Raw genomic sequence first — 13,592 nt, 5'->3', positions numbered from 1 at the left:
ATGGTGTATACTGGGAAACATTATTTTTTCATTTTAAGAAAAAAGCAGTTCTTCCCAACAGAAGGTTCGAATATGTAACATATGTAGTATTTGAATAAATTATATTAGAGATAAATATTTATTTATATGCAAAATTTCTATAGAGTGTAGTTCTTTCTTTAATTTTAAATAAACCTTACATAATTTAAAAAATAATAAAATGTGGTGTGGTTTTTTTGTAAATTAAATTAATTTTATTCAGATGTAATTTCTGATGTGTATAGAAAAAACACAGAAAAGTGCGAAGAATAACTTTTATTTCTGTAGTTTTTATTAGCAACAAATTAAATATTAAATTTTATATTTAGGCTTTATCTTTGATTAAAAATAACTATTATTCAGATGTAATCTTAGATTAAAAACAATTTTAATTTATACCAATTTCGTTTAAAATAATTAATAATGGTACTTTTTCTCAGAGATCTACGCAGCAGGACAACTTTAGGGATTTAAAAATTTATTAAAATAAATAATAAAAAGGTAAAATAATAATTAATATAACGAAGATGGGTAAAATATCAAAATAAAAAATTAAATTTCCGTTAATACAAATTTTCATATCGTAACTTATATTTTAAATTGAAAAGTAATAATAAACCGTGAACATTTGTAATAATTTAATAAAATAAAAATGGATCGAAATCGACGATAAAATACGTCGTGCAACGATGGATACATACTTTAAATTTACTTACAACTATAAAAGAGTAACACTAAAGAAGAAAGGCATAAAGTTTAAGTTGGAATAATAAAATAAATTTATTCAAGTATAGTTTTGAAATGAAATAAAAATACTAAAAATGAAGTGAAAACGTTTTTATTAATTAGTTATTTATTACTATTATTTTTATTATCACAATGGTTCAATCGTTTGAAAATGGTTTATGAATGATCATTATTCCATATTATAACTTCAATGAGCCCATCGAAGACGGTTCAATTGATTAGACTTCATCAGATTAGACACACATCAAATAAACACAATGGAAATGCTTGTTATTCGTATATTGTGCTCTTATAACAAACTGCTAGTAAATACATTTTCAGTTTACTATTATTTATTTTGTCGGCAAAACACTGAATGAGATGTTTATAATTTCGAATGTTCGCTTCTTAAATAAATTGTTTATCATTTATGTTTCGATACCATATTATAAAGCCACTTCTGTGTCCAATTTTCTTTAATATTTAATAATAATGCTATAGAAATTTTAATAAATATTAATTTTTTTAAATTAATTAATATATTATAATTTTATTTACGTCCATTTCAGATAGAAACATCACTAACTTTTCTTTATATACCAATTTAGTAAAGCATAAAAATTGTTTTCTAGACAGATTTACTACTTTATTTTTTACTGGCAAATAATTGAAAAATTTGAATATTTTTTAATTTTTTAATAGAAAAAAAAAGATGAGTTGTCAATTGAATTTATTATCCCTTAAAATCTTCTAATCAACTAAACTAATTAATTAAATCATGAAAATAAAAAATGTGAAAAATATCTCTGAACTACTTTTTCTCAATTAGTTTACAGTGTAGCAAATTGGTCATTTTAGGTTGTTAAGAATATTTCTAGACTACAAAGAAAAACTGGCTATCCGTTTCTAAAATATTACCAAAAACAGATTTTTGGCAGGTTTATTTATTTATTTATTTATTTTCAATCGGTAAAACTTTCTACAGGCCTTTTAACGTTTAACAAAATAAGCCACTCAGATAAAAAAATATAACTTTTAAAAATTTCGCAAAATTTGATGTGTCTTTAAAATGTCAAAAAAAACATATGTGATATTTCTGGAGCATTTCAATTTAATATTGTTGTTTATGAAACATTGGGGATGACACTGATAATTTATTTTGTTTATGTTTTAAAAAACCAAATTGTTTATTTACACGACTACAAAAAAGTAACCTAATTATTAATTTGCAAACAAATTATTAATGATACGTAATAAAATTATCAAATATTGTATTTGATAACAGTAAGATAATTTAATATATCACAAATTACATATATTTTTGACAAATTTTTTCACACTTTTTAAAACCAAATTGTGGTTTGTAATATTCCCCCATATATTATCCAGAAATTTTAAGGAAATATATTTTTGTCTGTGATACATAGAGGACGTAACTGATAATTTATTTTGTTTATGTTTTAAAAACCCAAATTGTTTATTTACATCACTACAAAAAAGTAAAGTAGAAATATATTTTTTTGAGTTCAATTGCTGATAGAAATAGAAAGAATAGGGAGCCTGTAAACAGTTCATAAATTAAAATTTAAATAAAAAATTACACTTTTTCTTAATCTGTCAAAAGTCACTTTTGTAAATAATTTAAAAATGGTCACAGATGTCAAAAGCTATTTTTGGTAATCAAAATTAATCTCTGGATACTTAAATTAATTTCTATGTACCTGGTCTGAGAGTACTTATAACAATTAAAGATATCGAACACTCTATAATTTATAACATCGTTGAACTGTTCACTTTCAGAGATACATTTAATTTTTTTTGACAATCGGTGAAAACTTTCTATAGGCATTTTTCGCGTAAAATAAGCTGCTTACATAAAATATTTTAAAAGTTTCACAAAATTGGATGTATCTCTAAAATTGGATGTATCCAAAAATATATACAGTAGGAAAAACGTTTGACACATTTGAATCTAGAGAGAGACATCATGTTCGACAGAGACAGCAGAAGTCAGCCCCGTGGTGGGAGACTTACTGTCTCTATCGTACTTTATGTTTCTGGCAAGATTCAGATGGGTCAAACTCTTTTGGTACTGTATAAATATATATTTCAACTTAACATTGTTATCTATGATACATAGAAGTCGTAATAATAATTTATTTTGTTTATGTTTTAAAAAATACAAATTGATTATTTACACCACTACAAAAAAGTAATATAATTATCAATTTTCTAACAAATTTTCAATGATACTAAGATAATTTAATGTTACAAAATACATATATTTGTGAAAAATTTTGTCGCCTTGTTTAAAACCAAATTCTGATTTGAAATATATTTTTTGTGTTAAATTACTGTTATTAGAAGAGTAAAGAGACTCGTACACAGTTCGTAAATTAAAATATAAATAATATTTTTTTTTTTTTACTTTTTCTTAATTTGCCAAAAGTCACTTTTGTAAATATTTCAAAAATAGTCACCGATGTCAGAATGTGGTTTTTGGTAATATAAATTAGTTGGACACTTAAATTAGTTTCTTTGTATCTGGTCTAAAAATAATTATAACAGCCAAAGACAACTAATTTGGAACATTCCGTTTATATCATAGTTTAACTGAAAACATACAGAGATACAATGTTTTTAATAGCTTTTTTAAGACTTCTATTGTTTTAAAAGTTCTTCTAATATTTAATATTATTTGTAAATTTTGGTATTTACCCATTTTGTGGGTTGAGATATTTAATGCTGTGCCTATTTTTCACATTTTTTGTAGAAAAATCATTCTCTTCTCAGTTATATGGAAGCCAATTCTCTTTTAACATACCTTAAAAGCTTTTTATTGTCTAGTTTATGAGCTACTTGTCTTAATTAAGACAAGCATCGGTTGTTTAAGAATGGTGAAATATGAAGTTTTTAAAGATGGTAAACTATATATTTAATATTGATATGTTAATTTCTTGAATTTGGAATAAATAAATTGACTCTTTCTGTCTCGCGAATTCTTCTCAATAGATATAATAGACAGTTATTGATAAATACATTTAGTTATCGAAAACATGTTATTGCCTATCATTTCCCGTGCAAATTACATTTTGCACGCTATCCCGACCGAAAATAGCAATGAATCAGTCGCCATCGCATTAAAAAAATAATTCCACGTAGTAATCTTCCTTGTTGTTTTCCATTTCCATTAAAAAAAGCCAACAAGATCGACTCATCCGGCCGGTCGTTCTCACATCCATAAATCAAAGCCGCGTTGAAATGCGAACGTGCAGTTGCTAATTGGATGCAATCAGTCGCGCTCAATTCATTCCCTGCATAAATCACCCACACGCACGGCGGCCCGACTCGTTCGTAGAACGGATCGTACGGTTTTCATCTAGTCGCAGCGAGTGGGCGTAAACAGCATCTCTTTCGGGGGCCGGCTCTACTGACATGTGGGTGGAACCACCAGCCGACTGCGATCCGATGCAACTGCACATGCAACAAATACAACGTTCTGAAAAAAAAAAAAATTATTAAATTTCGTTTTTGCACAAAATTTATGTATCGCTTTTAATCTATTCCGGTTATGACGTCAGAAAATATTGCTTTGGCAATATGATAAAATTTTGAAATTTCTAAAAAATAAAGAGTTTATATCTGAAGAACTCATAAAACCTGAGAAATATCAAGATTCCAAAAAATATCCAAAGACAAGGCTTCGTAGAATGTGAATAAATTTACAAAAATTAAAATAATTTTAATAATCTAGTAGTGACCATAATTATAGCTTAATAAAATACATTAAAAATATGAGCTATACTACTTTAATCAGATGCCAGCATCTTTAATGTTTATTGTTTTTTGTCTGATATTGTTGTGTCCGCTATCCAACTTATCAATCTAATATCAATCTTTAAAAAATTGCATAGGTTTTTAATTTTCATTGGACAACATTTTACTTTATGGTCTGTGTATGTTTAAATCGATTATGTACTAACTGTCTTTTGCTTATCATAATTATTTAATTATTGGTCTAAGTGAAACTGTAAGAAAAATTATAATTCAGTATTACCAAAATCAAGACAAATAAGAAGAGATGACTAAGATTTTCCGGCTAAACATGTGAATCGTTTCCTGTATTATTTCAAACATTTAAAAAACTGATCAAGTCGTAATTACGAAAAAAATTGATAGCTGAATAATTCCAATGTCAAAAAACAATGCATTTTTATAGTCAACTGAAATTAAAGCCAACCTGGAGGAAAAGGGAATTGTTGAAATTAGTAAGAATTGTGTCAAGATGGTTAGTGGATGAAAGGAAAACCTATTTCTACTAAAAATGCAAACCTCCAATTTTGACTTGCTTAGAATTACATTCACTAGACCACACGGCAGTGGGGACGAGTAGTTTTTATGTTGATTTTAATTTTATTATTATTTATTTAATTTTATGTATAAAAAAGTTTGATCCATCTGAATCCTAAAAGAGATATCATGTATAATCGAGACGGTAAGTCTCCCACTATAGGACGGACTTCTTCTGTCTTTGTCATGCATGATGTCTCTCTCTAAATTCAGACGGGTCAAACGCTTTTCCTACTGTATTTAAAAACATGATGCTTAAATTCTACTGGCATAGGCTCCCTTAGACTGATTTATGAACAGGGATATATGAAACAACAATTTTCTTCAATTAATTGCAGAAATGATACTCTTAATAAATGTGCTTCAACATGAAAGCGATCGCAAAAGTCAATCCAAAATTGTGATGGATTGGTCAAGACCAATAGAAAACATGGGGAATCACCAACAACCAAAGAAGTTTGAAGAAATATATACTTGTAGTATATCCGGAGATATATAAAAATATAAAACAAAAAGGATATTATATAAAATATATATTATACTAAATTAACTATCACAGATTTAATCATTAAAATTTCCTTCCAAAATTATAAAAATATACGTTCATATGTAGAGTAACAAATTAAAAAACATAATCATTTTATTAAAAGAACAATCCTTTTTAATTTAATTAATTTTATAATTAATATATACGAATATTTTTATTTACATAGTTTTATACAACATTTTATTTCGGGCAGGGTTCATAAGTAAGGCATCCTAACCCTATATTCGATACAATTGATTTTATAATTTATTTTTGTGTTCGACATCGTCCTTTAAAGCTAAATATGCCTGGAAGTGTCTATTTATCCATACAAATTGAACAACAAATTGTAGAAAAGTTTTGAAATGGTAAAAAACAGAGTAAAATTGCAGTAGATTTAAATTTAAACAAATCGATCATTTCGAAGACGATTTCTAATTTTAACAGAAGGAATATACTGGAAGGAGTTCCGAAAAGTGGTAGAAAATGAAAGACTAACAGTACTTTGGACAAGAAAGTGTTGTTTGCGACACTTTTATCAGCGCATCCCGGATAAATAAAAAATAAACAAACTCAGTGCTTTGGTGAGTACCATAAAACTAAAACTAAAAGAAGCTGGGCTCTATGGTAGAAAACCAACAAAGAAGCCCTCATTTCTGCAAACTATAGAGCAGCGAAACATGTGAAGTGGACAGTGGGCAACGGAAAACAATTTTGTTTTCCGATGGAAGTCGACTCCAATTATTCAAATCTGATGGCATTTCATAGGTGAGATGGCCAATTAATGAAAGGTATAATCCCAAGTACCCACTATGGGTCATGGGCCCATTGGTTAGGTTACACGAGATAATGGATCGTTTTGTTCACCGTGACATTCTGTAGAATCATATGCTTCCATTTGCCGAAGGTAACATGAGTTTAAGGTGAACCTTCCAGCACGACAACGATCCGAAACACATCTGAGTTGGTTAAAGAATGATTCGTTTCTCAAGGAGTATGTACGTGTCATGCCTTGGCCAGCACAAAACCCAGGCCTCAATACAATGGAAAACCTTTGAGAGAAATTTATCGGAAAGCTACTAAAATTAATGAAGTAAAGGTGGTTAGAAGTTATTAAAAATGGGGGTATTCTACTAGATACTAAATAAAAGAAGGCTAAATGTACGTAAGGTTGTATTATTTTAAAATTGCTCTATTTTTGAATAATATATTATATATTCATAAACCCCGAAATTGTAGTTTTGTCCTATATTCAGAAAATGGTCGAACCTGTGCCACGGAAATTGACCACAATTATAGAACAAAAAGAAAAAGTGTTAATTAAATGCCCACAGATGTAATGATTAAAAATTTTCAAAATTGAAGTTTCTACATTTATACCCAACTCAATTTAGAAAACATTTTATAGAATTAAAATATACAATACTAAGTAGCCTTTAGAACACTGTATAAAACAACAGTACTAACCATATTCATATTATTTTAACAGAAGACATTAAATAAAATATTTAAAAATATTGCTATAATAATGACCTCTATTGTATCTGTAATATGATAAAATAAAAACTCTATTAATAGAATAAATAAATCGTAGAACTTGATAAATATTAGGAAAAGAACGTTTAATAATCAAGTAAATCTTTAAAAGAAGTAGAAATTTAAATAAACTAAAAATAAAATTATACAATTCGCAGAAAAACATCGGAAGTTACTTAATTCCCTGAAACCTTCACAATACTATAAATATTTCCAGACTGTTTTAATGCATGTTATCAATGAATCACAAAAAAACATTCGATCATGGTTATAGATAGTATGTTGAAGTGTCTCATGCTATTTAACCGCAATAAAAGGAGTACTTCCAATTTGTTTCCGGTTTCTTACGTTTTAATCTGCTAATGGAATGATGAATGAGGGAAAGGATCACATATCGACAAAGGAAACGACCAAACTGTTGCGGTCTTTGGTTTTAGATTTGCGGTGATGCTTACGTATCAGCCTCAGCATTTTATATCTTTTTTGTCGATATTTCAGCGAACTTTTATTTTTTGAACGATAATTTTGATATTAGTCTCGTACCGCCTAAAGTAAACAAAGAGTAAATGAGTTAAACGTGGAATAAATTAATTTGAGACACTGTCAAAATGCGTTCAGAAAGTGTTAGAGGATCTTGCAAGTTATGTAAAATCTGGCGTACATTTGTTATTGGAGCAGTGTTTTTTGTAGGAACGAGTGTTTACGTTATCTGCAAGGGAGGCAAGCGATGTAGTCAGCCTTGTGCAAGAAGGTGTTGAAGAATAAGCCTTTAACTACGCACGGATTGAAAATGAACAGATCCAGTCGATCTGTTACTGGTTGCCAGCTTCCGTTCCTTTCTTTTTATACAATTTTCAGAAATTATTATTTGTTTATGCTTCCTAATAAATCACGCCAAACTCCGTTGCTATCATCTTCAAAGAATGCACACACTTCAAACGTTTACTATTTTTATCGGGGGATCGTGATAATTTCTTCATACTTGAGAATCGTTTTTTGTGCCACTTTTATTAAAGATATGTAGACATAACAAAATTATCCTATAAGACATTAGTTGACAAAACTGACATTAATAATCTGATACAATATAAGAAAAAAAATTTCTCTAAAAAATGGTTGAACTGTTATTGAGTGAAATTATTACAAATTAGTCAAAGGTTAATAATTAAAGTATATCAAACTATATACAATATTAAAAACAAGAGCTATAACTTCAAAATAGTTATTCAATAAAATTATTAATGTTTACAAAGTTAAAAAGCCACTTTCACTGTAATTTATGTAATATTTATAATATGTTTTGAGTCTTCAAAATTATAATATTTATTATTTTATTATTATAATTGCTAATTTTAATTTAATAAACAGGACTTATTTAAATAAAATAAAAAAATATGAATTAGTAATTTTCTAATATATATTTATCTAATTTTTATTTACACCTCAATTTTAATGAACATTGCTCAACAAATAATCAACTCTGTGCTTAAAAATATATCTTTATATCATTCTATACAGAACTATAACATATTAGAATATATACAGAAAATGACCAAAAAAAAAGAAAAATATTAGTGAATTTTTTATGAATAAAAAAATGTTTCATTTAACATTCTTAAATCAATAATAATTTTGAATATTCAGAAATTTATGGCAGTATTAAAAATTGTAACCAAACCACAGAATAATGAATATCTAATAATATCAAGTATATAGTATTTTCGTTATTAGGTAAAATACTGAAAACAATGAAGAAAATAATCATTCATATTCTTTATGAAAATAGTATAGGACAATAATTAAATTCAACATTTTTCCGAAGGGATACAATCTAAATTTCAGTAAAAATTATACATATTAATAGGTGTGTTAAAAATTATACTTAAACTATGGAATAAGGTGTCGATTTAAGAATAACAAATAGTGATGTTTTTTGTAATTTCAAATATTGGAAAGATCTTATGAGTGAACATTAAATAAATTTTTAAATTTATTAAAATATTATATTTCATTTTAACCTTTCGAATGTGCATAATTTATAATAATTACAATGAATGTAAAACAAAAGTAGAACTCAAAATATTCATTACCTACACTCCATTCCAACTAGTTATGGAGTAAATAAACAATTTTAGTTGTGTGATAAGCACGTTATCCTAGGATGGATAACATTTTTCTTATTGGTTAGTTCGGAAGATTAATCATATTAATAAATCTGTGGCAGAAATAAAAATTATAGTTAGACAATGTAATAAGCTGTCAAAAATATCTTAGAATATCAATAAGGGGTTTTATACAGATATTATTAGAAAGAACCCTTTAATGAACAGAATTCGAAAATTTGTAAATAATATTTTTAAAAATGTATGAATTATGAAATTAAATTAATTCTTAGTTTAATTTCAAATTTTTGATGTGTATAATAAATGATAATCAAATTATTATAATTAAGAGGTAATTAATTAATATCTTAAATCAAAACAGAAGCTCAAAATATTTTATAAGTACTTAGTAGTATAAAAATTTTACAAATACTCATGTGTAAAAAGTATTTTATATAATTTAAACTTAATTATTAAAAATTGTATGTGACAAATTGCGTATTAACAAGTCTGTGACAAAATTACAACAAGGTCATATAAAATAATGGCATTTTTCACAGATATTAGAAAGAACTTTTGTATAAACAAAATTCTACTATTAATAAAATGTGTGTCAATTAATAATATGTATGTTTATAATATTTTTAATCATTAAAATATATTAAATTAATTTTTTATTTAATTTCAAATTCTTAAATGAGTTGAGTAAATTATAATCGCAATTAATATAGATAATTTTTTGAATTAGTTAATTAATATTTTAAAATATAATTATTCTGTATCCATATGTAAAAATTTTATAAATTTGGGGAAAAATACTTTTATTACTATTGATACATAAATCAGTACATTTTATCATACAAAAATGAAATATTCATAAATACCAGAAATAATACTGTCACATACTAAATTTATTAAAATTTTAAACAAAATTACTTATTATTCCTTATAAAAATACTAAAAACGATATGTAAATAAAAAATAATGTTACAAAATTACCAATTTCTTCAATTAATTATTATTAACTATTTCGTACTTATTTAAAAAGTTGATGACCAAATTGTTATTTATATTCTCTGGTTATATCTTACGATTTTTATCCATTTGGTATATTCTTATCGTCAGCAAGAAAAGAGTAAGTTGAGTCGGTGCTTGACCCTTTTTCGGTGTAATAAAATGTATTGGTCGGTAAGTTGAAAGCCGTCCGATTTTAGGATTAGTGACCGTCGAACAAGTGGCTCGATTCAAGTCTGACACTTTTATTTTTTTCTTTTACAGTAGCTTAATAAAATTTAAATATCGCCATTTGGTTCGTAACTGGTTCAAATAGATCGTTCCCTCCATAAAGCGTTTTACGATCCATCACAGTTTATGTATGTGTTGCTGAAAGAGACGTGCAAAAAATAAATTGTTGTTTATACATTTGTGCGTCGTTTCAGCTCCGCTGGTAATTAAAGACGGAGGATTATTACAAATTCCGAGAGATATGCGTTTTAAATAACAAACCACGGTCAATTATTTTACTTGGGCACATACGAACCGGAAATTAACCAATTGGAATCACTCATAATTTCATTCGAAATTGCGATTCGTTTTAAAGTTCAGATCTTGCACCTTTGATAATGGTGGTGAGTCATGTTCTTTGTTAACAGTATCGTTATCCACAAATTCAATGTTATCAAGTTCTTTCCTAAATTTAGTTTTACAGATTCAATCAATTTTTGATTTATTATGTGTTAGAAATTTGTATCAAAAACAAAGACTGGCATTTTTAGATGTCAGCAAAATGCGACTTTGTTGAATCATCTAAACAGTCTTCCATTGTATTCTAAAATTTGCCTTTATGACGGCCTATCTTCACACATGGACTGGAACATTATGAGACACGCACATAACTTTTAGAACATGCAATAAAAGTTTTATGTCCGACGAACATTAACTGCCGTTAGTAGCAGACTATAAAGAGTCAAAATTGTAGGAAATGGGTCAGATGATTTCTTAAAATTGTTACAACCTTACGCCATATGGAGACTTGTGGCACTTTGGGACGACATAAATTTCAAATATCCATACGGTGGCGCTAACTAAAAGCCACCCATACAGCAAGACAAATGACCTGATAGCAAAGGGTCTCGTTTTATTGCTCAATAATGCTTATTTGTTTTCTTAAGCAAAAATTAGCTAATGATTAAATGAGTTTATTACCTTTCAAGAGGATGTGTTTTATGTCAGAATGTTATATTTGTATAAAATCACCACAAATGTACAAAATATCTGTTTAATTTATTTGTCATTGAATACTTTTTTATATTTGATATATTTTAATTAATTTTGCAACTTTCAGAATTGTTAAGCTGAGCAATTTTTATTTTTTTTTAAGAAGATATTTTAATTAATTTTGCAAATTTCAGAATTGTTAAACTGAGCAATTTTTAAAAAAAATTTAAGAAGATATTTAAATGTATTATATCCTTAATTTTAAGAATTTGAAACTTAAATAAATGTTTAAATTTTGAATGTTGGAATTTATTATTTGACCTTTTACATAATTCTTTCTAAATTGTTCTGATTTATTTATTTGATTTAACTGTAAACACAAATATTTTTATTGAATTTTTTAATGAATGCAATTTTTAAATTTATAAATACATATTACATACTCAAATTTATTTAATTTATTTATGCAAATTTAAAAAATAAAAATTGTTAGAAAATATTTAAGTTTTGAAATACTCTAATCTAATTAATAATTAATTAATTAATAATAATTAATCTAATTCTTTATTATTTTAATCATCACACTTTCATTTAATGTGAACTTTTAAAATAATTTACTATTGTTGTTTTATACAATTTTATAAAAACTACTATATCTTATTCTATAAAATTTTACATATTTGTCTGAATTGAGTTTGTGAACGAAATTTTTAATGATTAAATCTGTGTTATTAATGATTAAATCTGTGTTATTTAACATTAACACACAACATTATAGTATTCTTTTTATTTTGTGCTCTATTTTTGTAGTGTAGACTCGAATATTTTCAGAATACCCGACAGATCCTTCAACTTTTAACCAATCCGTCTCAATTTTGGATTTATGTTTGGGATCATTTTCATATTGAAACACATATATTAAGAGTATGTTTCAATATATGGAAATAAATTGTTGTTTAATATATTACTGTACATAAATCATTCTGTACTATGGGGACCTACGCCAGAAGAATTGAAGCATTTTTATAACATAATTGAACTGTTACCATGGTTCACTGTGGCTATAACAATTTTTTTGTGTATTTTTGTCCCTGTTCAATGTTTAACATAGACAACCACCATTTTTTATAAATTAAATTTAGACTCCTCCCGCAAATACCATTTCCTCAGGTTGACCTTACTTTCAGTTAATGATTAGATCATTTTTTAACATATGAATTATTCAGTTATTGAATTTCTAACTTAGACAAATATTTTTGTAGCTATCATTCTAACGGTTCCTTAAATTTTTTGTTAATACGGGAAATGACAATTGAATTATGTGGCTTCAAATTCTTTAAATTTTCTTACAGTTTTATTTCGACCAATAATAAAATATTGATAATAAGCAAAAGACCTCCAGCAAATAACCGATTTAAATTCACAGAAAGAAATGGAATACCGTGAAGTAAAAAGTTGCTATAATTTTGTCCATTGAAAAATAAAAAGTATGCAATTTTTTAAAGATTAAAATTAGATTGATCAGTTGCATAATAGACACAACAATAACAGAAAAAAATAAAATAAACAATATATGTACTGAGATCCAATTCAAGAGTAAAGTTCAAATTTTCAATATATTTTAATAAGTTGAACTAATTATGGCCGCTGCTGTGTATTAATCGAACAGAATTGGTGCTGATTTTATAAGAATCAATGAATTTAACTTAGCCTAGGCACAATTAAACATAAATGTCTGTGTTTGTTATTGGAGCGGCTGCCAAAGACAAGCAATCAGGCAAATGACGGAGGTTTCGATGACTGCGCGTGTGGGTGGTCCGAAGCCGCAAAACGAGACATTTCGTTTTGTTCGTTTGCGTTCAAAGCGAAAGATTAAAGCGACGCCGATGCCGCAAACCGACACCGCGATGCCAGAGGATCCGAGCGCCGCAACGCTCCCATTACATGTTTACAAAACAACCGACGGCACGGATAATTTCCCATTAATTGATTCGTCAAAATAAATGATTTACGATGTTCACTTCGAGGGAGAATAATTTGTAATCAGATTAAATTTGTTTTACGCAAATTTTTATTAATTTTCCCAATTTTCATTAATAATGTTAAAATGACATGAA

Source organism: Aethina tumida, chromosome 2 (genome assembly GCF_024364675.1).
Source record: "Aethina tumida isolate Nest 87 chromosome 2, icAetTumi1.1, whole genome shotgun sequence".
NCBI lineage: Eukaryota > Metazoa > Arthropoda > Insecta > Coleoptera > Nitidulidae > Aethina > Aethina tumida.
Note: the sequence above shows the minus strand (reverse complement) of the source record.